At 39.5% G+C, this 26,552-nt stretch overlaps 1 long non-coding RNA gene across 1 annotated transcript; it reads right to left on the bottom strand.

Moving 5' to 3' along the window:
• Positions 1–5,973: 5,973 nt before the first annotated feature.
• Positions 5,974–9,538, bottom strand: LOC138067466 (uncharacterized). Its single transcript, XR_011141447.1, has 2 exons — positions 9,471–9,538; positions 5,974–6,111 (listed from the first exon to the last, which is right to left on the bottom strand). It is a non-coding gene; the product is annotated as an uncharacterized lncRNA (long non-coding RNA).
• Between the last annotated feature and the right edge of the window lie 17,014 nt (positions 9,539–26,552).

The following is a 26,552-nucleotide window of genomic DNA, read 5'->3' as shown; positions in this document are numbered from 1 at the left end:
GATTTGTTTCTAACTCAAGAGTGTTCTAATAGCAAACAATTACATTAAGAAAAAAAATACAGAAATAAATGTTGTGGCAAATGGATGAAGAAAATGTTCTCATGATAATGATCGAAGCTTCCTGTTCTTCTCCCAGTAACCTTTGTTAAAATGAATATTATTTACTCTTTATGTGACACAAAGTCCATTCCTTTTAACAGAATAGAATTATATTTAGTAGTACCTAGATACTCTGATGATAGGTACACCACGAAGGCTAGCCTTATTCTATCTGATTCCTAGTCACAGCAGTAGTCATAGAAACATAGCACTGAAGGGGATGTGGAGTCCATTCTCCCACTCTCACAGGCAATCACAGAACTCAATCCCATTCATCAAACCCTATTTGAAAAGAGGTTTCATTTAATGAAGTCAATTAGGAGCAGAGATGGATGGACAGATTACATAGATAACTGCATATTAACCTTTTCTAGTTTTAATCTCTGCAGTACAGGAATCCTTTTTTCTTTTTTGGTTGTTTTTAACGTAGAAGATCTATAGCCTCTGCTACCTCACTGGGCTGGGTTCCTCTGTGTAGAAAGAACAGACTGATAATAAAACTCTGAAATCCTGTGGGGGTCTGATAGCAAGAAAGTATGCTTTAGAAAAAAGCAATCCCCATGACATCTCTCCAATCTAACAAAAAGATTATTTTGTCATTAAGTGATTTTTCTCTGTTGTTTTAGTAACAGCAACCATCGATCACGTTGCAGGAGTATAACAGACATTAAGAAAATCATTTCCTTTTATACCTGTAATTGTGCTTCATTAATGAACAATGAACAGCCTTTTCCATCTTCTCTATAATCTATATAAATTTCAGTGACACAGAAAATTACATGGGGAAAAGTGTGGATTTGATTTAAAGAGGATTTGGGTTTTACCCGTAAATTTGGTATTTACGGGTTGTCATGCCTGATGTAAAGCAAGCCCTTCACCTTCCTGATGTTAAGCCAAACTCTCAGTAAGGGATTTCAGGGTCTTGGTATTTAGTCCTAGGTCCAAGGAGGAGCACATTATTCTAGGTGTCTGAAAGCCTGACCTGGCATTTGCTCTCTTAGCACATTTCAGATAGCTAGATTATGGATTTCTTGTAGCTATTTTAGAATGCTTTCGAGGTGCTGCCTGATTGGCCTCTTCCAGGCAGACCTGCCATTTCAGTGTTTGTTCGGTATGCTGGCTGGCGGGCTTGAAAAGGCTTCCTCCCCTCCGGTGTGGAGATGTGGGATTCAGTCCCACAGAGAAAAGCAGACAGTGACACTAGTATAGCAACATCAACGTTATATGTATTGAGCAGGAGGTTTTATTTAGCCGTTTGTCGGAAAGCAGTTACGTGGCCATGTCAACATTTTCATCGTTGAATGTTTCAGTTAGGCAACTAGATGAAAATTTTAAATTTCAAATGAGTAATAATCCTTTCAAAATTCATTCATTTGCAGTTACAGGGGCCAAAGGCCATTTATTTCAGTCTCTGCCCACAACTAGGCATCTAATTTCAGTGTTGCAGACAATTTAGAGGAGCGAGAGCTGCTCAGCCCTTCAGCACATCCGTTTGGAAATGGTGCTGAAAGAGTTTTTAGCAAGTGGTCTGTTAAAGAGGAATTCCAAAGAATAAACTTGGCTTTGGAGGGCCGTATCTAATAACTCTCCAAGGGAGAAAAAAAGCTTAACAATTAATTCTTGTAATATGCAATCACCAACTATAAAAATGTATTTTGTTACGAACTCTCCTCCTAGCTTTACCTGTATAATTAGCATTTAGTACTCTTCTTTAGGCCATTGAACTTAGTCCCATTGCATAGTATATACTATTTTGGTTTTTGAGCTACTTTGGAAATTTGAGGTGCATTATAATTATCAATTCTGAGCACAAGACTGATTTGTGGTCACGTCATTGCCTATAAGATCAATTTTTTGGACACCCTGGCACACCCTTGCAAATTCTGTGTTTGAATGTTCTTTAGAAAAATGGCACAAAATTATTTTAATAAAGCTATCATGAAGGAAGTATTTCTAAGCAATTCATTAATATGCAGCCTTTAAGTAAATAGTTGCCCAGGATGGTTTCCTCTCAGCCAGTATGGTGGCCAGTGGGAAATGCATTTTGTGGCCTCGTCTTATGAATGAAAATACCCAAATCGTAAAAATAATCCCAAGAGAAAGAAGCAAATAGGGGTTACCTGGCAACATTGCTGGCAGGCTCAGGCACACGCCAGGATACACTGGAGATAGGTTTAGTCTTCTCTGAAGTGAATTCAGCAGGGTTAGCTCATGGTACATTAAATGGGAAAATTTCAGACTGTTCAAGTACTTGTGCCACACTATTTTTAGGAACATCTGGACTATTTCATTCTCCAGGATTGCTGATCAACAGCTTCTCACAAACATATAAACTCACAGATGAGAAGAAACAACAATAAAAGCTAAACAACTAAAAGATGGAAATCAGCACAGCCAAATATGTGACTTCTCATGCAAATGATGTATCAGGGCGTGTGATGCTCAGACACCTCAGGCCAACTGTTATCCTCCCATTGCATTCAGTCTCATTCTCTGGTCCTTCTCATATATGTCTTTAGCAAAGGAATGACTGGCTCCCTCTTTTTAGGCAGATTCTCTTGGAATCCTGTCTGTAACTTTGGAGAAGATCAATATCGTGCTGAGAAGTAACTTGACTGGAAAGAAACACAGGGTATTTTTTCATAGACTTTTTTTGTTCACGACGTGAACTACGTTAGTTGTGCACCTTTGTGCATGTGTGTGCACGCACGTTCGTAAGGGAGAAGGAGGAGGAGGTTAAAGTAAAATACTGCCCCAAACCAGAAAGGAGTTATCTATCAAAATTTCTTGGTATACTGCTTTCTTCAGTATTGAAGAAAGCAATATTCAGTATGTAAGAACCTTCTTACATATCATTTCCTGATGTCTAGAACAAGACTTGAATTGCTTGAACCCTTCTTAATGTCTGCCTGGAAGCAGAGGCTGTACTGATGTCTCTGAGATTCATTTGAATAAAGCATACTTTAGTTAATTAATTCGTAAAGCAAATATTCATACCAACATTTCAAAACATATTCCAAACTACTGTGCTTATCCCCATTGGAAATCAAAGTAAATCTTGTGCGTATTAGGCAGATGAGCACATTCAGCCAAGAGTCAGCTCTACAATTCTCTAATGCTGAAAATTAGGACTAAGTGCCTGTGTTTCCATTCTTTTTATTCATTTCCTTCTTTCTTTCCTTTCTTTGCCAATTTTTTTTCTGTCAAATTATAATATATATCTTTTTGAGAAGGCCTGGGTCTAAGACAGCTGGCTCTAAATACGTGCATAGGCAATGGGAATGCATGATATTCCTTTCTTCTAGACACTTCTCCATGCATATTCCATGTGACATATTTCTGCCAGTGAAGACACTGATCTTTTCTTATGGGTAGTAAATATTTTAATTCCTGCATTTGGCTCCTAGTCAGTAACATGATGAGTGCATTACATATGCCTCAGCAGAGCAGATCAATAGCTTGTTTAACCTATTTCCACTATGCCACTGTGACTACAAGCCTCAGAGACCAAGGCAGAGTCTCGTACAGAAAACTCCTCTGGCATTTGTTTAGACCCACTCCCCATAACAGCCCACAAATTTGTATTGCTTCTTGTACAACAATCTTAATGTTAATGTTACTGAAGTGAATTTGTTAACATTGTTCATTGTCTTGTTTGCAAGATAAAGCCAATCAGTGAGCTACTATTAACCCAATTTATTTGCAAGAGGTATTTTCCAAGCAGGGAGAAATTACAGCAATTGTTCATCATTAATTTTGTTAATAGATGTGTGTTCATTTGTATAACCTTGTAAACAAGGCACTGCATTATACAGTAGGCATACCACTAAACTTGGGATGCTGTTTAATGTCCTCATTTTATTATGTATAATCACAATATTTTCCAAGAAGCCATGACTAATAACCTTGAGGCAAGGTTCTTTGTGAATTTTGAAGAACCAAGAAGCTGAGCTTTGGAACCAATCCTGAATATTACAAATCTTCACCTATATCAGAACCAGAGCAAATGTAAAGTGAAATATTGAGGCAACTAGCTTAGCAAGATTCTAGAAAAGGATTAGACACGTATGAATACTGTAAAAAAAGCATCTGCAGTTACAGTAGGTAGGATAAAATTACAAGGACTACAGCCCTTATGCTTCAAGGCATAAGCCGATCACCAGCTTGAGTTAGGAAGAAATATTTTCTCATGGGAATTATTTTCCTTTATAATGTGATTATGTGCATTATAAGAGTTAAATTCCTGATGAATCAATCATTGACCCCTATTGAGGGACAGCAAACTAAAATAGGCTAATTGGTACGGAAATTTCTAAGAAAATAACGGCTTTTAAAGAACGCTTTCCAACAGGAAACTGAAAGCACTCTGTAAGGTAAATAAGTTTCAGAATGCCCATCTTTGAAAGGTCCTGGAGATCAGGAGAGGTGCCTGAGGACTGGAAGAAAGCCAATGTCACCCCAGTCTTCCAAAAGGGCAAGAAGGAGGAGCCAGGAAACTACAGGCCTGTCAGCCTCCCCTCCATCCCTGGAAAGGTGATGGAACAGCTCCTCCTGGAGGTCATCACTAAGCATCTGGAGGACAAGAAGGTGATCCGGAGTAGTCAGCACGGATTCACCAAAGGGAAATCATGCTTTACCAATCTGAAAGCCTTCTATGACGGAATGACTGGCTGGGTAGATGAGGGGAGAGCAGTGGATGTTGTCTCCCTGGACTTCAGCAAGGCTTTTGACACTGCCTCCCATCACATCCTCCTAGGTAAGCTCAGGAAGTGTGGGCTAGGTGAGTGGACGGTGAAATATGCTGCTGGAAAGTAGCTCTGCAGAAAAGGACCTGGGAGTGCTGGTGGACAACAAGTTAAGCATGAGCCAGCAGTGTGCCCTTGTGGCCAAGAAGGCCAATGGTCTCCTGGGGTGCATTAGGCAGAGTGTTGCCAGCAGGTGGAGGGAGGTGATCCTGCCCCTCTCCTCAGGCCTGGTGAGGCCTCCCCTGGAGTACTGTGTCCAGTTCTGGGCTCCCCAGTCCAAGAGAGACATGGCGCTACTGGAGAGAGTCCAGCGGAGGGCTACCAAGATGATTAGAGGGCTGGAGCACCTCTCCTCTGAAGAAAGGCTGCGAGAGCTGGGCCTGTTCAGCCTGGAGAAGAGAAGACTGAGAGGCGATCTCATCAATGCATACAAGTATCTGAAGGGGGAGTGTCAAGAGGATGGGGCCAGCCTCTTCTCCGTGGTGCCCAGCAACAGGACAAGAGGCAGTGGGCACAAACTGAACCACAGGAAGTTCCATCTGAACCTGAGGAAAAACTTCTTCACTGTGAGGGTGACAGAGCATTGGAACAGGTGGCCCAGAGAGGTAGTGGAGTCTCCTTCCCTGGAGATATTCAAAACCCGTCTGGATGTGATCCTGGGCAATACACTCTAGGTGACCCTGCTTGAGCAGGGAGGTTGGACTAGATGATCTCCAGAGGTCCCTTCCAACCTAAACGATTCTGTGATTCTGTGATTCTGTGATTTTACAGATGAAAATGAAAGCTAATGAAAATGAAGCTAAGACAAGGGAAATGACTTAACCAAGCTCACCAAATCAAGCATTGTCAGTACCAAGAAGTATATCCTGCAGTCTTCCAAGTCTCAGGCCAGTGCTTACCCTGTTGGACCCAAACCTGTTGCTTGTTCAGTTCAGTTTGTCGTCACAAAATTGTTTTACTCTAAGTTCTTCATGAATCAGTTTAATGAGAAGCAGTCTGATGAGTTGGTTTCACAAATATCTTCATATAAATCATTGAGAGTCCTGTTTGTTTGTGTGGATCAGTCACCTACCAAGAACCAGTTAGAGGTTTCTACATGGGAAAACAGACTGTCGTCACTATAGCAGAATAATTTTACCATTTTTACTATGCAGATAAGTCTCCCCAGGGCAGACACAGTGTTCCAAATACAAATGATTTTGTTTCAGAACAATTATTCCACTTCTAATGATTCTGGCATCATTTGGTGTAAAAGAGCTTGCTTTGCCTAGTGAGAAAAAAAAAATAATGTCAGTTATGCGCAAATATACACCAAAATGCGGGGTTTATGCATCTTTTTATTATAACAAGTTAGTTATCGTCATGCATATAAAACAAAGCATCAAACGGTGTCAAGGCTCTGTTAGGAAGACAGAGGTAAAATATTCCCTGTTCCCTTCCTGAAAAAGAACCTAGCATCTGAGTGGGCAAAAGAGAAATGTTGTACAGTCACTCTGTGTTCATGTTTCTTAGACATGTTCTCCCTTCCTGTTTCGTGCATGGATTTGTACTCAGTTCAGTCTTTGAAGTTTCTGAAAGCCATTCCAAAAGGATGAGGAGGAGCTAACATTGCTTTTAGAGGGAGGCTCAGAGAAAAGTCCATTTACTAGATGAGGAGATGGCCTTGGGTGGACATGGCAGCTAATGGAAGCATGTGTAGTGGGGCAGGCAGCAAGGCAACTTGGACTAGCTCTGGCATACTGTGTGGTGCTTTCTTCTCCCAGCTCTTTTTTGATGCACCCCTCTCATTTTGCCTTTTTTCTTTACTAAACCTAATGAGCTTTCCCAGCCTCGGTTTAGTTTCAGCTACCAGATTCCTCTGTGCTTAAATATGTGCCCTCATGTAAAGAAGTGGTGCTTGGGGCTGGGTGAGGTATGAGGTTTACCTCTTTCATGTATATGGGATGGGAGAGACTGGGGCAGGTGCAGGAGGTGTTAGTACTGATTATCGGATCATATGCCCTGCAGTAACCCATGCCTGGACAAAGTCAACAGATATGCACACAGGCTGTTTCTCCTTCCCTCTTCCCTGTCTCTCTCTAGTTCCTCAGGACTGCTGTTTTCTAATACTGCATCATAGTCTTACTATTAAAAAAATAGTCCAGCCATATGGAAGGAAGCGTGAAAGGGGCATGTGGCATAGAAACACAGTGACTACCTGACAAAGCCAACATTAATTTTGTTTCATTTTAGATATAATGAAATAGAAGAGGTTTACTCCCTTCTGATAACGTGAAAAGGAGATGACTGGATGTAGAGGGAAGAGAAAACAAGGAAAAATCCTGAAAAGGAAAGGTTTGAAATAAATGCAAAGAAGAGGCAGGTCACTGGAGCACAGTGGTGTTTGGGAGCATGTACCCAAACAGCACAGGATAGAAAATCCAACCAAAACTCTAGAAAGTTCTTAGATTATCCAGTATTCCTTGTTTTGGTAGGTTGCTGCTTCTGTTGCTGCTTCTGTGAGCTGGAGTTTCTATCCAGTTCCTCCCCTCAGCTTTTACAAAAGACTGCAGAGCGCTAGAAACAAGAGAACCCTCACTTGAGGTGGGTGTGGTCTTGTCCCAGACCAAGGAGACACTTGCTGCCAGTACTATTGTGGTTATGATGGGAGATCTCATAAAAGGCTTGTCCCAAACTCTGTTGCCTATCACTCTTCAGTATAGAAGGCCCAGCTATAGCTGTTTGTAAATACATTCTTTCCAGTTGGATCTGTCTCACCCATTTCATCATGCATTGGACATGCATTTCGTTGGGGACTGGCACATTCAGATGTTAATAGTCACATGCATAACCCTGTTCCTGTTGAACAGAAAAAGTCCCATGGACATATAGAGTGTAGAGTTATGGTATATAGCATGAGCAAGAGCATCATCCGGAGCTGGAACAGAGTACCAAATCCATGGCTTTTCAAGTGCTCAAATCTCTTCTGAGTGGTAGGTCACTTTTGAAATTCACTGAAATTTGCAGAGTTTTTCAGCTTTTTTTGATGTTGCACATATTAAAAATCCAAGGGAAAAGCAGGGTCTTGCTTCTGATCTAGGCTCTACTACTAACGGTGGTAGTATAGTTAATATGCCAACATGAGTTCTATTTTGAAAACTGGTATCTCAGGAGACAGTCAGGCCATGAGTGGAATTTAGTACAAAGTGCTTTGTATGACAAGATTTAACAAAGTTGACCAGATGTATTACTGCTAGGCACTATAGAGCCTGGCTTATGTTTTATGCTACAGTGCAGGTGAACTCTTTTTTTTCTGAACATGCATCTGTTCTCATTTGTCCTTGCCCTTGACATAACCTTAACTGCTTCAGGTGTCCTTGTGATCCCTAAGTCGCTGAAATGACAATTTGTCGTAAGACTAAATATCGTTCTTTTCAGCTGTCTAAAGGACAAAAATAAGGACAGTATTATACTTATTGGAATGTAGATGTCAAATATTTTTTTTTGCCCAGTGGTCATTAAATCTGTCATTTAGTCTTTGCACATTGAGGTGGATAGGTGAGGGAAATAGATCAAGCCATGCCAAACTGAATGAAACCATATTAATACTAAAGTTCCGTAAAAGTGGATGAAGATAGACATTTGATACTGTGGGATTTGTAAATCAATTTGTATATGGCGTGATAGTTTAGGAATGAATGTAAGATAACCACTTACCAAAAAAACAAATAAGAAAACTGGATGAAAGTCCATTCTGGCATGCAGGAGGGATCATTTGGAATGTGAAAAAGGAGGCTGCTCACAGGTCTTGTAGACCAAAGCTAATGAATTTCTGATTTTACTGTTGTCTTTCCAGTGACAAAAAAGACTATTTGTTTCTGCTTTTACAATATGGTCATTTACACACAGTGTTTGAGGTACTAAATGCATTTCTTTGAAAACCCATCTAGTAGAGAAACCCTTTTCATTTGATTCTGATATTTATTAAATTTGTTATCCCATTAGCGTTATGCTATTTTGGTTCGAACATCAGAATTTGGTTATAATGTCCATTTGCCCATAATGTCATTTTGCCCGTGCAAAAATGAATATTACCATGGGTCAGTTCTCATTTTGGTGGTAGGAAAGAAAACAAAAAATTATCTTCTGTAACATAGGAGCAAATGTGAGGAAAAAGAATACAGAGGATGAAATATCTGCGAAATATCGTACCTTGGCAGACTCTTCTCACCACAGTTTTCATATTTGAACAGTGTTAAGGAGATACTATTTACTACTCCTGACTATATTTTCCCCTTTTTTAGGTTTCGGGCAGTGTCAACTTCTCTCAAAATATCTATACCTAACATAAATACTCAACAGGCTAAGATGAAACCCTGTTACATAAAACCATTATAAATAATACATTTTCCTTTGAATCTTTTAATTTGATTAAGGAGATAAAACAGAAAAATCATGCAAATGTTATTCAATAACTAGTTTATATCTGCCAGAAAATATAGAAATCAAAGTGTTCTACTTTAAAGCATTCTTGCATCATAGTTAATCAGCATTTTTAGCTTGCAGATCACAAGCCAGTATATATGAACTGACTGCTGTGCTAGGACATAACATTAAAAATTCTTTTTGAATTCTAAAGCAACTTACCAGCATGCATGTTCTAATAGTAAGTGCACACAGTTACTTCAGTTCTTCCGTTGATATTGCCTATTTCCTGTCAAACACAAGGGCAAATTTCAAGCACGAAATAAAACTGCTATGTTTGAAGTCAACCATGGAATCATTAACAATAGTGGCCACTGCTTGGCTGCTCTACTTTGCATTTCTATAAGCATTTTCTCTCTTCAGATCCCAAAGGGTCGTCTTTGCAAATGTGCATTAGTTCAGCTTCACAGCATATGGGCTCTGTGGCATTGCCAGTACTATTCAGGCCAGGTAAAGTGTGGCACAGAACATCTGTGTGGTATGAGAATCAGCATCACTTGAATATGGCAATAAGACAGGTTCATCAGACTAGCTCATTCACTCAGGAAAAGGCAGTGTTAAGTAGGCATACCTAGAAAGAGTAGAATAACTTAAGTGCTAAGTACCACAGCTGTACTTAGGTGCCTAACTCTCACTGATAACAGCTTCCTTCATGGATGAGTTAGGCACCTAAATGTGTAGATCTGGTCCTAACGGACTTGCCAAAGTGCATAAGCGGACTGTGGGACTAGGAACAGAAGCTTGAAATCACAAATCATGATGTCCTGTTTAAATAGTGGAACTGCTGCAGATTTCTAGGACTCTCGTTGCCTTGACCAGGAATGTAGACACAGAAACTCATCTCTTCCCTTTGAGAAAAGATCAAGGGAATTTTCACTGGTGTTTGATCAGATAATTATGTCAGAAAGCAATGTCCTTAGTTTACTGTCTCATCTACAGTACTGAAACTCTTGTGACCATAATTCTCCTAGAAGCATAGGGTATGCAATGAATTTCTGATCTAGATTTTAACTTGCAGATCAAACCGGAAAAAATATTTCTTTATGGGATCTTTGAAAATGTACTTTTGGATGAGAAATCCTAGATCACCACAGAAGGGGGTCTTGCTGAAATTACCTGGGGACAATTGTGATCCTTCATTTCCTAAGGACTGTGTCTTACTATAGCACTACTGCTTTTGCTGGGAATGACCAAGTTTGGCCATCTGGTTAAAGAAAGACTTTGAAACTTTTGCATTTCAGCAAGCATTTAACAGCTTGTTCCTTGCCCATGGCACAGCAAGGATATTTCAGTTTTGAAGTGGAGTAATGGCTGTGATGGAAGTCCAGAAAATCATCAGTGGGAGAAAATCTCTGTGTGTTTAGACATATGAGAGTTTATGCTCTTATATGGGAAGTCATATTTAATTGGAGTGATTTTAGCATATAGGCAAGGCTTAACTTACATGACACCCTGGGAAAGGATGGCTGTTGATAACTGGCAGTTTTTCTTGTGGAGCAATATGGCTTTGAGAGATTAATGAGACTGTTAAGGTGTTGGTAGTAGCGCCTTTCTGAAAATTTATTTTCAGAAACCTTTATCTCTGTCATATTTCAGAAAGTAAGCATGAAAAGTAATACCAATGCCACAGGCAGAAAATAGCTATCTCTTTACTGCAGATACACACCATCAGTATAATGCTCATTAGGGCTTTGCAAAGATCAGCGTTTCTTTCTGATGAGGGTATCTATGCTGAGCATGTAGTGTAATACCATGTCACAAGTTTAATGTAGGGTTGTTCAACCAGTTGAGGGAATGTCCTCATGGTTCTCTAAGATAGTGCTGCAGACTTAACTAGAAGCTTTCTCTGGACAGCTTACAGGTTACAAGCAGCACTGTAAAGTAACTCTCAAGAGAAAAAGATATGCCCGTAATATTCTATTAAAACACATCTGGCTCTGAAGTGCTGAGCTCTCCCCATTGTGGAGCTATTTTTACTCAGGTTCATGAGCAAGATTCTTTTACCACGGGCTATACACATTATAACGCTCAGCCCAATGAGAGGCGTTCCCTGCAAACCTTCAGAAGAATAAACCCTTACCACCAAGAAATGCTACCACTCAAAGGCTGCTTGTGCTATCTAGGTGCTCCCTCTCTGAGCACCTAGAGGCTCATGGGCTAGGACAGAATACAGTCAAAGGGGCATGTCCTTAGTATTCCCTCTCCCTGACTGCAAGTAAGAAAAGGGGAACGAGCAGAGAAGTTCTATCAATAGTTTAAACGCTAACATCCATTTGTATTTGAAGAACAGAAGAATATGGCTCCCTTTTCTGGACAGATTTAATTTGCAGAAGTTGTACCATATTGATATTGTGTCATCTAACACCATAAATAATGAAGCGTTGATATGTCAGGCCAGGGCATTTTAAAATAGTTTTTTAAAAAATAAAAATAGGTTTTTAAAAACCACTCAAGATGTTCAGGAAGAATCCAAGATCAATCCTCTCCATTTTATATTGGGCTGTTGCATAATAAAATTTAAATCCTTGCTCTTAATCATGTGTTAGATACCATCTAACTCAGAGAGGGATTCTTGCTGTTATTGCATGAAAGTATGCAATTCATAGGTGGTAAAGGGGTGGGGGAGAAGGGACAGCCTCTCTGCTGTATCATCCTGTAATATGTTGCTTATTGCATGATTCTGCAAAATGAATAAAAGGTAATTCAGTGCATATGTCACTCCTGTATGTGATAAAGGCTTGATTTGATATTTATTTGAAGAAAGCTCCTGGTGATTGTCTATTGTCATAGCATTAGATGAGAAGAGAGAGAATGGGTGACACTCTGAATGTGACTGAAGTAACAAGGAGAGCCTGCAGTCATGTCTTGTTAATTTACTGAGGAGAATGTCACATTTACATTTCAAATTATCCCACTGCTCAGCTCATAACTTGCTAGGAGTATCCTGAGTTTTAAGCAATCAAGATTCAGGTTTCATTGTTTACCCAGACTACTCTAATCTTTCACTTCACCCTACCTCCCTCCCTACTACCCCACCCCCAGCAAAAAGAAAGAGAGCCCTCTCCAGAAAATCTAACATTAAAGGAAGTTGTCAATCCTGCTTAGCAATTATGAGACAATTCCTCCAAAAGAGCAGGGTGAAATGTCATCGTTATTATGCTTCTACTTTCTCTCCCTCCCTTCCTCCTACCCATCTCCTTGCAAGCAGGCATCAGAAGTAAATTTTCAGCATGATGTGCGAGGATTTAGCTGTGCGAATCCTATTACTGTTGTTAATTAGAACACATTTAGCACAGCCAGCTAAAAACGTGCACCCTTTAATGTTTACGTGCTTGCTCCCTCTCATATGTATCCTAGGCCTGACTGATTTCTCACTGGCCCTTTGTAATAGTAATGATCTGTGGTACTTATTCCTGACTTACAGCAAAGCAAGACCAGAATTTTTCTCCCATGTGTGATGCTATATAGATGCCACATGTTTTTTTTTCCCTGTTACGTTACTTGCTTTCTTTAAGGCCCTCTTAGTGTTTTTGTACATCTTTCATTCACCAGCAGGCACTATCAGCCCTAGTTTTCACACTCATTTTCCAGTGACGTTTATTATACAGGGAAACGGAAAAAAAAACTTGGCCCTACTGTTGCTATATTGTTGAATTATTTGAGGGTGGAATTTCAGCAAGGTTTTCATGCACCAAGTTTTAACTCTGTTAAAATAAGGCAATGATATTTTTATTAGAACACATCCAGTGATTACGTACCGAGGGAGAAGGTTTTTGTGCTGCGAATGTCCCTCTGGAATTCTTCTACATCCAAGGCTTTTTTTACTGTCAGGATGGGAGGCCATGTCCCACATGGCCTAATTCTGCTCCTGTTGATGCCAATAGTATATGTGCAGTTGGGCCCAGCTGAAACAGAGCTGGGCTAGTGCAGGATGCTTTAGAAAACACCCTCCCTCACCGGCTCTCAGAGACGCTGTGACCTTACAAGACACTCGAGTAGCACTAGCTGATGCAGGGGGAGTCCTCTGTGAGTCTTGAACCTTGAAGTTAGAGGAGGGGGAGCATCCACCACTCCTCCCCTCTAATCTCTGCTCAAAGGGCTTTCTATTAATTAAGCTTTATAGCACTTAGAAGTCGGGGAGAGAGTGCTATTGTTTGACTGTCGATGAGGGAAAAAGGAGCCCAGTCAAATGACTTGCTGACAACATCAGCCTATGGCAGAGTCAGAATGAGAGGCCACAGGCTTTAGCATCTATCTCTTTTGTTACTACTTAGAAATACTTCAGTGAAAAAAAATCCAGATGCTTTTGTTACACTTCTGTGTGAAAGCTTCCCCTTTTCCAGCCCTGCCAATTTATCTGTTCACCTTGCCTTGTAACCAGGCAGACCTATGAGATCCAGCATGCAGGGTTAGGTGACACCAGGTTTTTATGCCCAGGGCTGAAACTTAAGTTCAGTTTGCCTGCCTTCAAACACAGAAATTTCAACACTATTAGGTAGATACTGCTAATCATTTAAAAGTAACTGATGATTATCATGGTGTCCTTTTACAAAGCAACTGGTATTTGCCAGCTGTTCTTCAACTAATTGTTGTGTTTTAAAACAGCTGATTGAGTCCAAAGAACTCAGGGCAGCCAGCAAGGGATTGGGGGAAGGTGTGAGGATGAGGGAGGGGAGCAAGTAACAAACTTCATAGCAGTCATTTTTAGCACTCCATAAAAGTATTCTTTCTCCTTGGTTATGCATCGGTACAGGTAGTTCTGTGATCCTGCTTTGCAGCTGCCTGCTGAAATCTAACCCTTTAATTTCTTTCTTGCAAAATGTCACATGAGTCTGGCGAGAGAGAGAGCTGAAAGATGTTCAGAGGTAAATGAAAGAATTCAGTAAATTCACAGCATTAGTGACCCAAAAAAGAAAGTCCTTGAAGAAAATTAGACCTAAATGAGCCTGTTCCAGCTGTGTAAAGAGATAGGCCCAGTACAAGCTGGTGATTCTGTATGAGGAGCAAGTTTTGAAACCTTGCTGTCAGAAAGGCTTAGGACTCACATCTGGAACTCTTTAGCACTGAAAATGCAGAAAATGCAGACCGAATGCAGATGTAAACCATACGTTCTGCCCTGGGCATGCACTCTAGCGCTGTACGTGTTGCAGCAGTGCCTGCAAGGCTTCACTTGAGGCCTGGGATTTACAGACCTGTAAAGAGAAGAGCCTGTTTTCCACATGAAGATGATGACACAAGACAGGAGGAGACTATGACAGAGCTTATGGACAAGGAGTACTCTGCATTCTCAGCCAAAAAGCCATGTTGACCAAACATAGTTACCGCAGCTTCCAGTCCTGCACTAAGCTGCATATGGGTAATGTTGTTAAAAAACGGCTAAGAATGCAATTCAGAGTTCAAGGTTAATTTCCTGCTCACTTCAAGAACGTGAATATTCCCATAGGTTTCAGTTAGAATTTATGCAAAAATAACCAAGTAGAGGCCTAGGCCCAAGTTAACTAGTCAGTAAGAGACAGATGTTTTCCAAAAATATTGTACAATATATTTCATCTATTTATATAGTTCACTGAAAGCAAAGAAAATAAAATTGCCTGATGGACATGATCGTATTTCATATGCCATGGAGGTTGCTGTGATGGCAGTTTCTTCGTAACAGTGTAGAGAATATGCAGGTATTGCAGCAATTTTCTTGTACTCACAGATGCTAGTGCCCAAATTCAGCTATGCATCACAGGAAATGAAAGATGTTCTTTTCAGGGTGCTTAATTGTTTCTGCAAGCGTGTTTACCACATAGGAGAAATTCAGTAGGAAAGTACAACTCCTGCTTTTTCTGTTCCATTTGGCTGCTTATGAGATAAATAATCAGGATACATTTATAGCTTAAGGGACCGATTTGCCTGAGATAGAATAGTTGATTGTATTATTCTAAAGAAATAATATGTAGTGTCTCAGAATAATTCCAGCTTTTTGCTCTCAACTCACTCATGCATAATGTTCCTTGCAGAAAGAGCAGCAGTAGACTAGCACCAATCTGACAGTCCATTTTTCATTGACACTTTTTTAAATTTACTTTGTAGAAGAGGATTTGGGTTTTTTACTAAAAATATCTATTACTTTGTTAATACAACATTTTTTTTCTTCTACAAATGAAATTCATTTAGTTTAGTTTATTCCTTCTTATTAGATTTCAACAAACACATAACAGTGTTTCTGAGAATTTAGTTTTCCTAGGCTATCCAGCATGTAATTCAGTGTTTCCTATGCTGGAGTGAAAGAGAACTAGCTGCACTTTTTGAGATGGTCAGATGTAATTATATCACTCTGTTAGACTTTTATGATACCAACCATCACTGAAGTATTTGAATATACCCACATGATTATAAACCTAACTTACCTGAGAAGTAAGAAAATATTACCTGTTGTAGAAACTAAGTAATAGGTAAGCTCAACTTAATTACCCAAGGTCAGAAACCAAGTCTGTGGAAGAGCCTTTTGGGTCATACACAGTAAAGGAAAGAATGAATAATTAAAATTGAAGAACTCTGATCTGCAGCTTCATAGCTGGAAAGCACAGCCAATTTCCATACGCAGCAGCTAATTTTTGTAACCCTACATTACTGACTTATTACATGTGTCCAAATGGTATTTAATTGCTATCGTATCTTTAAGGCTTTTGAACTCTGTTGTACCCTTAAGCTTTATCCTTTGAGGGGAAAAAAAATAAAACAAATTGCTTCTAGTCTACCCACTAGCTATGTACAGCCTTACCATGAGAGATCCTAGTGTTATTGGACTCTTTGGCTTTACTGGCATACTGCCTTCAAGACAATATTTGGCTCTGTCTGAAAATGTGCCTTTAAAACAGAGTAGATTTTCTTAAATTATTTCTAGTGACAAAAGTGCTCGCTAATTCTTGCTCACCTGAGCCATCCTTAGTAAGAACTCCCTTCAACCTTAAAAGAAAATACCACTAAAATTGTATACGTGTTTTTCCAGTGTTGGTAGTAGACTGAAAGGATACAGTTTTACCTTTTTTATTAGAAGTATCTAGTATTAAATGTTCTCCTCAGTCAATTGTCACAGTCATCCCGAAACACTTATTCAAGACTGAGAGACAGAGCCAACGGAAGTTGACTGTGCACCATCATTTGCTTTCTAGTGCTATCTTTCCCAGAAATGAAATGCAAGAGCCTCAGATCATCCATAAAGTGCATTGCTGCCAAAACTCAAGGACAATTCAGTCTTTTTTAAACAAGTTCTATCTCTAAGGTCACTTTCAAAGTAGCTCCTACTACCCAATTACCAGATTCAGCTCTGTACATAGTAACAAGCCTGGAAGACTCCACAAAAATGGACCAACAGCTGCTGCCTCCACTTACATCCCATAAAATCAACCATGCATCAAGCAGGGCAGTGGGATCCAAAGTAGGCCCAGCACTGCAGACGTGCACGCAGTAAATTCCACACTGTTGGCAAAGCCAGGTAATGGTTTGGTGGAGAGAGAGCAGCTGGTATTGATTATGTGTAGTTAGGACAGATTCTATGTCACGGTGACTAATAACCTTAGGTTGTGGTTCCACGGGCATTAAATCAGGCTTTAACAACGTTTAGTACTGGATCAAAATCACTGCCACCATATGATACAAAGTCATGAACCAGTGCAAAGACATTCTACCCATTCAAATGTGTGTTGTTGGTTTAGGGATTTTCTAATGTAGTGGAGGAAGCATATTTTATATCAGATAGTGTCTCTCTTCCTCTCATCTAGCTTAGTGGTAACACTGAAACAGCACTGGCTTTGAATACTGTACTTTTTCTCTCTCCGGGTTTAGAGTGAGTGTCTCCAGCTGATTTGTACTGGAGATGATCCAGTAATACATACAATCAGTAGTAACGAACTGGGCTAAATTACATCTACGCTAGTGATCTGCTGTGGTAGTAGGTCTGCAGGAACACATTATTCCAAAATAACCAAGGCAAAGTAGGTCCTAAGGATGATCACAGTGCTGTTAAATCGAATGACAGAGACAGACAGCAGTTGCTGATCGGCACAGCCTGGGACACAGGTGCATTTTCAGCTGAAGTCTTCATGATGGATTGACTATGAGGCCTGTTGTTGCTTTTGCAATCCCTTTATAAGGTGAATGCGACCTTACATATCTATTGTTTGTGACTAAAACATCGTATGAAGAATTTCCGAAACATGTGCACTGTTCATTTTTTCCCTGTGAAGGAATCAACTCACCTCAGAATTCTCACTGCCCAACTCACCTCTGGTATTGTAGCTTAATGACTTCTAGAGTATTAAGCCAGTTTATACATACAAAACTTGCCTCTTCCCTTCTGTCTCCACTGCCTCCACACAACTCTAAAGCATCTAATTGGATTGCTCAACAAAGAGTCAGCATTACTGCAGTATGCATTGAAGGTATGTCAGTTCATACTTCAAACTTTGTCAGTTTTTAATAGTTAGGTTTTACCAGACATGGAAGTACCAGGGTTGCCTTCACATAGACTTTAAGTGGGCAGTGGTAGGGGCATGGCACACCTAAGCAATCTGCAGCAGTCCAGCACTACTCTCTTAGTAGCCTTGCCAATTTGGACAACATACTTTCCTCACAGCAAGGCAACCTTCCCAACATTATTACTCTCTCTATTGTTTCTGTTAGGCTCAGGAGATAGAGAAGGAAAGTTGCTTAATTTTTTTAACCTCAGTGAAACTCTGTGGTGATTTTTTTTTTTTTCATTTAGTCCCTTCTTCTACCCATGCTCTCAATGGGAAATTATATGCACGTGTATGCACAGGCAAGCACATACATTTGTGATGCAGGCATCTTTCCAGTGAAAGAACACAGCACTGCTTTTACTTTCCTCCCGGTGTTTTCAGTCATTCCCTGTAGATTGTAATCTTCCTCAATACCTCTAAAAGAAGGAACCCACACAAAAAGAAGCCTCTTGCAGCAGCACAAAGAGCAATCAAAAATTTCTACTCTTTAGGGATTTGAAATATGGCTTAATTGGTTGAAGATCTAGGCCACTGTTTGTCAAGGTTCACTTCTCCTTTTGCAGTTTTTTTCTAAAATGGCCTAAATACTCACTCCATATAAAAGAGAATTCTCTTAGAGTCATAAATGTTGCCAGTATTGGCTCAAAGGTAGATCTGTATGTTTGCCCTCAGGGGTAAAAATATGGCTCTGGCAACCTTCATCTTCTGAGCTGCCCTGCTTTTCTGAATGCAGTTGTTTAGGGTGTTACATTCTTTCTGATCATCTTCTAGAACAGCTAAGATGTTATTAGAAACAGTAAACGTGTAGTAAGTGTGAGGAGATTCCAGTTAAGAAGTATGATGGTCTCTTACTTATACCTTAGCCAAGATGCATAGACTTTTGTTTCATGTTGTGTGATCTATTTAGTATTACAAAGCAGTAGGAAAGCTCCTGGTTATTATATCACAGGTCTTGCTTGAATTTAAGTTTTCAAAATCACCTTCAGCAGTTGGAGTAATTATTGACCCATAGTTGTCAGTCTGCCAAGGGAGCCAGTTTGAGAGAATAGATACTTTTCATAGGAATAAAAAAACTTTTGCCTTTTATGGAATGTCAGATGAGTCTTTTCAGATGATTAATGATCCACTTGTTCTCTTGAACATTTTGACACATCTGCAGTTAACACAATTTTGGCAAATATTTCCTTCTTCATCTCTTATGTTTAAATACATGACAGAGAGAAAAGGCACTGGGAAAATGTAATATATTCGCTGTATGTATGTTCTCTGGGGTTTTATTTTATTTCACAGAGGAGGAAAAAAGTAAAGATCTGCTGCTCTATGACATTCCTGACAGGCCCACAGAGTGTGAGAAATCACAAACAAATATTGTAGCAATAGGGAGATTTCAAGTTTGCCAGGTGAAGGCTCTTGGCAGTATCAGTAGTATTAGATTGTATGTATGCCTCCGTCATCTGTTATATGCCATTCTTAGAAAAGAAGAAAGGACAAATTAATCCCTGGAAGAAAAGTAGTGAGTTTTGCTGGAAAGAACTCTGAGGCAAAGAAGAACTTCTCAGAACTATTAACCAGAATTACTCATAACACAGTATGGGAAAACCCAAAACTTTGTAGGTTGCCCTAGAATCTAGGCAAAAATACTAGGCAGGAGGAGGTTGAGTTAGTTCTCCTGGATTTTACGCTTTACCTGTGAACAAGTTCTTTACCTAATCCGTATGATTTGGTAAGTGGAAAGTTCTTTGGAAAGTGCTGAGTCCTTCAATTAAAAGGATATCCAATCCCAGCATCTAATGGTATAGAATTCCTTTTCCTTTTGAACACAAAGGATGTTTGGCAATCCAGTTGGGCCATCTGTTTGCAGGAGTATAAGCAGGACTTGTTTTAATTACTCAGGAATAATTTTAGCTTGTTGCTCATGTTGTTTACCTAGGTTCTACCAAAATAGGGTGCATTGTTACATCTGCAGTGAGTCCACCACAGAGCAACAAAGACGATCGACTCTTCTTGACTTCCAGCTTACCTGTATTTTCTGTGTCCCCTTTCACCTGATCGGCCTGGAAGCACTAACTGGTTCTCTGTTGATTCATTGCACTCCTAAACACTTTTCTGATCTCATTTAAGAAAGAGTGTGCTATTCCCTTAACCAGGGTAGTATAACTGCATGGAGAAGTCTAGGGCATGAAGTCAATGTAGAGAGCAGTTTGGCATACCTTAAGCTCTTTGAAGCCAAGTCTGACACTGACTGGAGTTTGACCTATGCAAGCAGAGTATCTCCAAGACCTGGGACTGGCTTGATCCTGAAAATTAGGGAAGTGTATCTAACTCTGTAACAGTCATCTCACCACTATAGATGTGTGAACATGGTGGGAAACTGCCAAATGAATGCATTGAGGGTAAATAACAACAACAATAAACATACTTAAGCACTGAGGTTGTTAGGTTTTGCTAGTTGAAGCTGAAAAAGCCTTTAAGATCCTTGAATGAAAGATACTGAATAAGTACAAAGTATGATTACATGAGATGAAGAAATAGTATTATAAAAATAAAAGATGTTATTTCTCTTGTTACTCTTCAGGGACAAAGTATAGTGCAGAATACAAGCAATGTCTTATCTTGGTCCAGTGCTTGACTGGAATCTCTTTGCTCTGAGTAAGGACTGCATTTTCTTGTGACTACTGCTGACTAATGACTAGAGAAACCTTATTTTGTAGAGGCAAAAAATTCCAGTATCTCAGTATGTATTTAAATAACTCTTTAGGATGTTCTGTCATTTGATCATATCGAAAAGGTTCATTGATGAAGTTCGTGCTAGTGAATCTGAGTATCTTCATGCATAATGATCACAATTTGGGCTCATTTTCAGGGCCAAGTATGTAATATTCGTCATTAGTATTATGCTGGAGCACCTTCACTATGATGTGCATTAGGGCAGAGGTTCTTGTAGATATTCGAGAGCTCAGTATCCACCATTCATCATCTGTAATTACCCAGATTTTTGTTATCATTGCAGCCTAGTGTAATATACAACCAAGCATTTCTGCGTATAGCTAGTAAGGAAAAAAAAAGTCTAAAAAATAGATTCGGTAATAACAACAGCATCATATTTAAATTATAGTGACATGAATTACTTCATAACAGTTTAGAACCCTATAACCCACCAGGAGCTTAAAGGTCTATTACAGTTAATGAGGCTGGTAGATGTGGTACTATTACAGGAACAAATGAATAGATATATGAATCACAAAAGCAGATTGCAGTCTTGATAATTTTACTAATCTAAACTGAAACAGTACTTCTGCACAGAACATCTATCTGAATGACAATCAAAGTGCTGGTTTAGGTATTAAGTTATAGGACAGTAGCTGGATGCCTACCAACTATTAAAGGGCAATTAACAGATGAAATCCTCCCCAAGAGACATTCCAATATGTCTTGAAAAATCCTCAGTAAAAGTATTAATGATGGCTGCTTCTGGCTCCATTCTTACACATGTGAAATTAAAAAAAAAAAAAAAAAACACAATCATTTCTTCTGCCCCGGTTCCACCTGTTGGGAAAGTTAAAGCTATGTTGCTGAAACCCTATTTTTAGACTAAATAATCTTAAAAGTGCAGTTTAGCATTTTGAATGAAGTGTGGCTGCACCTAACGAACCTGCAAGAAAATTTCCCCTTTAGTGTTACTCAGGAAGAGCTAATTCTATGAAATGAAGAACTCTTAGTCCTTCTATTGTCAAAGTATGCCAGTCTCACCCTCCGTGCAGACACTAACTCTCCCGTATGAATAGTGCTAGTCAGGAGGGTCAAAGGCTGCTTCTCATCGTTCTAAGAGAGTGGAATGTGGTTTAGCTGTTGGTGCCGCATGGTGATAGGTGATTGACACAGAGAAGGTGAGGAGTCCTCTTGGAGGCAGGGTTGCACAAGAGCCATTGAATTTCTTGGATATCATCTTTTACTTTTTATGTAAACCTGAGGGAAGGTGAACACTTTATATCACCCTAATCTGTCTCCTTCACTTCAGTGCCGAATAGCGCAGCAAAAAACGTGAGTATATAAAACATATGCAATTTATTATGTTGTTACTTTAAATATTCCTGTCAAGGTTGATAAAAAAAAAAATCAGACCATATTATCCTGTCTGTCCAAGATTGTTAATGGGTATTAATTACATTTGGCCATTTTGCAGTATAGGCCCTCTGTAGGACTGCAGAGACAACCTCTTTCTCTTGTGTTTTCCCATATGTATATTGAATAATTTCAGCTTTCTGTGCAATATCTTGTCTCCAAATGGGAGCTCTTGCACCACAAGTGCTGAAAGTATGTTCCTGACCCTTCACTTTGTTCAGTCAAGGAGCTAGAAGAGCAGGTGGCATGTATTCAATTCTATTTAAGAAGCTATATGTAGTTCTGTTGTGCATGATTAAAAATGATATTGTAGAAACAGAGACAGTCCAAAGAAGGGCAAGAAAATGACACTATGGAAGGATTATAGACTAACACATAGGAGAGGGACTGAGGAAAAAAATTAATTCTCTCTATAAAAAGAAGAACTCAGGGGAATGTGAGCCTAGTCCGTAAATATTTCCACGGAGATAGTACAAATGAAAGAGAGGATTATTAATGTTATCTCAAGATGGCTGCAAAAAAAGCAATGTCCTAAAAGTAAGGCAGAAAAAGTCTGTAATAGAAAAGATAATGAATTATTAGGAATAGGCAATCTTTGTGGGTTTACAAACCTTTCTGAGCGATATCTTTAGTTCACAGGCTATCAGAAAACTAGCTTAAGCATGCCAATGCCTCTTACCTCCGCCTTTCAGTTTAGCTGCTATTTTACCAAGAGACCTAGTTCCATAGCTCGCTCTTAGCTCCAGGGTAGCCCATGGCTCCTGCTGTAATGGTAGTCACCTAAAACCAGGCTGACAAAGGTGCCCTGTAGTTTCAGATATATTTATATTTAAAGTTGACAAAAATGTCTGTTCAACAAGCAACATACTCCTGGCCCTCCAGACCCCAACTGAGAGAGTACCCTTATCACATGGCTACTTTTCCAGGGAAGAGTCAGTTCAGCTCTAAATTTGGCACCAAGCCATGAGAGTTCCCATAAATGTGCATCCCCAGTCTGTGTTCTTCAAACCCTTGACTCCTCACACGAACTTGGCCACCTCCTCATTTGCAGTTATTTTAGCAACATATCCCTCCCCTGCTTGTCCACTCCAGCCTCAGTCAGCTCAAATACCCATAAATTATGTGAGAAATGAGGAGACAGGTATTCCCCTATAGCTTGTTATAAAACATTGTATAGTCTTTATTTCTGTTTCCTCCTAAAAATTAGGTCTCTTTTTGTAACCTTACTTTTAAATGTGTTTAGAGTGAGCTGGTGCTCCCTTTGTATTCAGCTTCCTGGATTAGTTCACAGCTTCCCCTCCAGACTGACCGGCAAAACTGACTACAAGCAATCAGAATTGGTGTCATGACATTCTGCTTTTATAGAGGTACTTTCACTACCATTAATTGAGCCAGGCAGGGTAGATCTAATCCTTTACTGAAGTCTTGTGAAAAAACTCCCACTGACTTCAGGGGGAGTTGCAGCCAATGAGTGTCCTTGACAGAAAATCCAAGGGCATCTATCCGCAGTTTTATCTGAATCAGAAGCTAATTTCATAAAGAGGAACAAAACCATGGATTTGGATGCTTTGTGGATAAAAGTGTCAGTTTGTAATATTGTACTACAAAAATGTTCAAACTTTCAATGTTTTCCGTAAATAAACACATTTACCACTGTTGCCTGAAGGGGGATCTTTCTATTAAATTGCTGATTTTGAAGAGAATCTAAAATATTTAGCTCTTGGAGAAATTTGCAATGCTGGTTTGTATCCTGTGGGAAAGATCTCTTTCAGAATTATTGTCTTCAGATTTTTCTAGCTACCTTTTAAAAGCATAAACAGAAAAGTTCTCCCTTCATACATGTCACCGATACTAGTTGGTTACAGCGATAAGATAAAATCAGAACAATATTCATTATTCTATTCTGTTAAAAGTTTTATATCTCTTAGTGATGTTATACCTCGAGAGTACAAAGATTTTTCCAGTTCTCTGAGATGTCTTTGTTTTAATGATCACCCCTAATCCATCATCAGCCATCCCACAAATGCCAAATCATTTCACCTATGCAGTCATGCCTTTTAGTTACTAGAGTTTTGTGTGTTTTTAGACAGAGGCTTTTGCAATTAATTTCGATCTCCAGTGCTGCACTCATGTAGGGGCATCTGAACAAACAGGTAAGGGTCTGGACAGCACAACCGAATCAACGCAGTGCTCTGCAGGCAGTAATTACATGCTTGGTCCTCCTTAAACTGAGAAAGCCAAAAGATGCAAATCACCCCTATGGAGATGGCTCTTCCAGAAAATGTTCCTGGCAAAAGCTTATGTTCCTAGGAACTTCAGATGTCTAAGGAGCCAGGGAGCAGATCTAAGGATCACAATCTTGGACCTTAGGGACGTAAAGCATCGTTATCTCACTTTGGACATGTGGGTCCAGGTTGTGGCTCTGGGTGTAGAGCTCCAGAATGGTTATGTTCCACTAACCCTCAATGAGGCTTACGTATTGAAAGTCTCAGCTCATTTTTTGGAAATGGCATTAAGCTTCACCCTTAAATACTTTCAAAAATTTTACCCTGTTAATGCAAGGCCCTTATTTCAAGCTCAAAAGATAAAGAACACATGAAAATTTTAAATACTATCTTACAGTACAAAGATTTCATATTATCCAGAGAAAGCGAGATTATGTGCATTTATGCCATGAGCACACTGCATGTTTCCCATGATGTATGCTTTCATTGTTAATTGCTATTGTTAGTCAATTCCTTTTTTACTTAAGACAACAAAATAATTGCAGGAATCAGAGAACTAAAGAAAAAAATCCCTCTGTGCATCATGCAAGCTGATGGTGCAGTACTTACTTTCAGTATTGACATGGTGTCAGTCAGGTTGTCCATTGCTACTTTTAGTATCAATCTATTTTTATCATCACTTTTGAATGTTAGAATCTCTAAACTATCCCACTTCAGAGAATGAAACCTTTTCTTCATAATAAGAGAAATAAATAGTACAGAAAGCAAAGATGAAACTATGTAAGGAGAATGCATATGAACTTGAACTACTATTTTTTCCTACTGTGGTCCCTAGAACTTTGTTGCTATCTTTCTATTACATAGCTCCACTCTGCTGTTGGGAATGGGAATGCTTACAGAGTTTATTTGTTTTAAATAAAGCCTTTTAAAAAGTATCTTACATCCTCATCACGTATGCAATAATAATAATGTCCTGACTTAGTAATTGTGCGGAGGGAGGAAAAGCTGCCAAAGGCAGACATTAAAAAGTAGCAATATCATTTAAAGACATCTTTAAAGAATTTTGCCCAGTTCCCAAGTTACCGTCTTTGTTTTTTGTCTGTTTCACATCACTTGCATAAATGAGTTGATATTAAATCCTGAGGAAGCACAGTGTATATGAAATAATAGGTATTAATAATAGCACTGATATATTTGGTAACTGGTGTATTAAAGATATTATTAAATAATAATACCTTACCATGATGTAAGGATGATAATCCTGAGGGATCCTAAAGTATTTTGCTAATCTGATATACAAGAAATACGTGTTGATGAAGTATGACACGAAGAGGTGATCGGTATTGGTTTGAAATGGTCATAATACAAATGGGTGCTGTTTCCATCCTTTGCCATTTCATTACAACAGTTCCGTTTTAGGAACATTTCAGATAAATTTAAGTAATTCTGCAAGACTTTTTCTTACCCATCTGGTAAAGCTGGATGTTTTAGTTGCTTTGACTCAAACTGCAGCAGGCTTGGCATATGTCACAACAGCCTTTCTCAGATTCCTTTTTTAGCTCCAGCAGTGTCGTGACATTCCATTTGTTGCTTCATCCCATTCCAGAGTTTAGAAGCAAATGGTAGCAAAGTTGCAATTCTGCCCTTTCAAAAAGGATACAACTCCTGCTTTCTGCCCCACCAAGGCGGTGAGACAATGAGCTTCAAAGTCATGTCATTTTTATGGATAGGAAACCCATCACTGGCCCTGGGCTCAGTCTGGACAGCTCGGGTAATTGTTCCACTTTGAGGGAAGAAGAAAGACATATTTTCTGTCAGATGGATTTTAAAAGAAATGGTGGGTCCTTGAAGCTGTTCAGGGGTTTGGAATAGTAGACTCATTCAACAGCATACTAATGTATCCTAGAGAGACAGAGCTAAGTAAATGGAGAGATTACTTTGCCCAGCAATCATCTATGAGGTACATGTAGTAACTGTGTTACAGTGCACAGACATATTATGCCTAGCAGCTTAGGGCAAGAAGTGAAAAAGGACCATACAACAACTAGCTGGAAGGAGAATGAGGCAATTTAAGATTCTGATCCCGAGAAGTGTGTAGTCAGTAGCTGAAATACACTTCTGTGCATCTTTCCTTGCTGGGGATCTGTGCATCTACTGGGTGTTTAGCTATGTGGAAAGTAACCTGCCAGTTGTTGAGTACATGGGGTTAACAGCACCAACCTGTGACAAAAGATGTGATTACTAAAGTGACCATTAGTTGTTGGGATCTGACAGTTGTCCTTGCTCAGAAACAAAATTCAGTACTTTCAGCAGTACCCCAGCCTGTGTTTATGCTGCCCTGACGTGATGATTCTTGATTGAATTTTTTGCTGTAATGGTATGTATAGCCA

Source organism: Struthio camelus, chromosome 5, assembly GCF_040807025.1.
Source record: "Struthio camelus isolate bStrCam1 chromosome 5, bStrCam1.hap1, whole genome shotgun sequence".
Classification (NCBI taxonomy): Eukaryota; Metazoa; Chordata; class Aves; order Struthioniformes; family Struthionidae; genus Struthio; species Struthio camelus.
This window is presented reverse-complemented; position numbering and strand designations above follow the sequence as displayed.